A 2934-nucleotide genomic window follows, 5' to 3' on the forward strand; every position below is an offset into this window, starting at 1 on the left:
ATGATTAAGAAATTTGAAGAAACAAGTGAAATGGGTGGCACGGCAGGGAGAGGAAGGTAGTCTGTTCTCATGGCAGTTGTTGAAATTGCTGTAGCTACAGCTGACCATGCATCACATGCCTCAAATTCTGCAGCCCGTGCTATAGCTATGTCATGGAAATTCTCTCTCTCTTCCTGTCAATGGTTCAAAAGATTTTGTGACATTTTACACTGGTATCCCTACAAGATTCAGAATATGTGGCAAATTAAGCCCGATGATAGGCTACAATACCGTGACTTTGTCCTTCATTTTCTGGCATGCATGGAAATGGATGACATGTGGTTGGGAGATATTCGTATGGACAGGGCACAATTTACTCTGCATGGTGATGTGGATGCACGTGAAAGCTTTGTTTCGAGAAACCTTTGGTAACGAGTGCATCACCTCTAGTCAATTTCAAGACATGTGGCCTTCCAGACGTGACTTCTGGTTGTGGATATATCTGAAAGATCATCTCTGTATCATCTCTGTATCTGGATACTTCTTGATCTTATGATAGTATTCAATAACATATCACTCTGATTATAACAGACATGTGAGCAAATGTCGACCATGCCATGTTACGAATACAATATCTTGCCGAGTCTAGAGACCACATGGAACACATGACAGATTGCTTACTGCACCATATTTTCACCTGCTGGAAGGAAGTGGAACTCTTTTTTTTTTTCCTCCAACATACTCTGCGAACACACCAATTAATGAACATATCTATGATGTTTCAGCATCCTCCAACGTATTCCTGCACTGAAGCACTCAGAAGACTATCAGTTTAATTATAACTACACAGTATCTCCAAACTGAAAGAAGGATGCTATCACACTTCTATGGGATGACAGGCACAATTGACTTTTCAAAGATTAATGGCTACAGGAGTTGAACCACACATGCAGACACAAGACACCACTTTATAAAGGCCAGGCAAAGTCAGTAAGAAGCACATCACACCTTCAGACCAAATGTTGACAGACGTGATGACACCACCTTCTCATCATCTGCTACTGCAAAATTCTGTAGTTCAAATGTTTTGTTTTGCAATTTTTTCAGGAACAATACTAGTGGGGCTGTGAGGATTTAGATCCGATGTCTCACTCAAAGTATCTTGCACACTGCTATTTTGAAACTGTGAATGTACTGATTTTTACTCTGTGTAATATCTTGTATATGTGTATGCAATAAATGTGTTCATCCTAATCAGATTCCACTTGTGAATTAATGTGCTAACAATTACAATGTAAACTGGAATTATTGCTTTCTCTCTTGTCCTGTAATGGACCACTCGTGACTAAATAAATAAAGTGTGTGTGTGTGGAAGAGTTATTTCATGAAAGCATTGTACTAATGTCTGCTATCATACAGGTAAAAGAGTTTTTCAATTCTTAACTGAAAATTCATTTAAGTTTGGAGACATTCATTTAAGAGTTATTTGTATTCTTTAGCAATTGCTTACGTAATTACTCCCATATCTGTCACAGTGTTTGACGGAAGCAAAACAATGCTAAGGTAATGAATTTCTGTTAAAGGAATCTGCAATTTCATAAATGTATATTAATGAATGGCCAACGGCCTTGCCGCAGTGGTAACACCGTTTCCCATCAGATCACTGAAGTTAAACGCTGTCGGGCTGGGTTAGCACTCGGATGGGTGACCATCCGATCTGCTGAGTGCTGTTGGCAAGCGGGGTGCACTCAGCCCTTGTGAGGCAAACTGAGGAGCTACTTGATTGAGAAGTAGCGGCTCTGGTCTCAGAAACTGACATGTCGCTGGGAGAGCAGTGTGCTGACCACATTCCCCTCCACATCCGCATCTGGTAATTCCTGTCGGCTGAGGATGACATGGTGGCCGGTCGGTACCACTGGGTCCACCAGGGCCTGTCGACGGAATTTACGTTTTTATATATTAATGAATGGGAGCTTTTATCTAACTGTAAATCTATGACTGTATGTGAAATAACTGTACTTAAAAAAATTAAAAAAAAGGAATAATACAATAACGCAAGTCTTCAGAGTTAACACTATTAATGGTTGGTTGATCTGAGGGAATGTGACCAAACAGAGAGGTCATTGATACCATCAGGTTAGTGAAGGAATTCAGTCGCACCCTTTCAAAGGAACCATCCCTGCATTTGTATAAAGTGATTTTGGGAAATCATGGAAAACCTAAATCATACTATTAATGAGGCAAGAGTTAGTTATTATTGCCTCTCAAATGTACAAGAATTACCAAAACAACAAACTCCATAGAAAGTTTTCATTTCAAAATGCACATTCAAGTAGTAAAGAAAATAACAGTTTATTTACATTTCCATTGTTCAGTTGTTGCCACATTACTTACGATTGAGATTTCTAGATGTTTCTTATTCTACCAGTGGGGATACAAGTATTTCTTTGCAGCATTGTGAATTCATGTGTTTGCAAGCACAGCAGATGCTGTAAATTGTTTCACATTATGGTCCTTTAATACAGGGCAGATTTACTCAGTGATTACTTGAGTTTCAGTTTTCAAAGAGATCTCCATTATCTTGATGTTGTTGACATTACATTTGGATCTGAAAAATAGTATTTCTTACAAATGTTAATGACTTTCCTTTATTATAGTCACATATCGAGGTTGTTGACATTACATTTGGATCTGAAAAAGAGTATTTCTTACAAATGTTAATGACTTTCCTTTATTATAGTCACATATCGAGCATAGCAAAATGACTGTCTCTCAGCCTGTGTATGCACCTTAAAAAGTCTCATGATCACTAGTTGAGAGACTTACAGTAATGGCAGCAGTATTATTGCTCACTATTTCTAGACCATGTATTCTTGAAATTTATCCAAAATGGTTGAATGAGAACAATATCACATTTATTACAAATACCCCCATGCAGGCTGCTTGAGGATCTCT

The 2934-nt window shown here is 38.4% G+C and overlaps 1 pseudogene; it reads left to right on the forward strand.

Moving 5' to 3' along the window:
• The first annotated feature begins 1597 nt into the window (after positions 1-1597).
• LOC126199993 (5S ribosomal RNA) lies at positions 1598-1715 on the forward strand (annotated as a pseudogene).
• Positions 1716-2934: the final 1219 nt, after the last annotated feature.

The sequence above is a fragment of the Schistocerca nitens genome, chromosome 8 (assembly GCF_023898315.1).
Source record: "Schistocerca nitens isolate TAMUIC-IGC-003100 chromosome 8, iqSchNite1.1, whole genome shotgun sequence".
Taxonomy (NCBI): Eukaryota; Metazoa; Arthropoda; class Insecta; order Orthoptera; family Acrididae; genus Schistocerca; species Schistocerca nitens.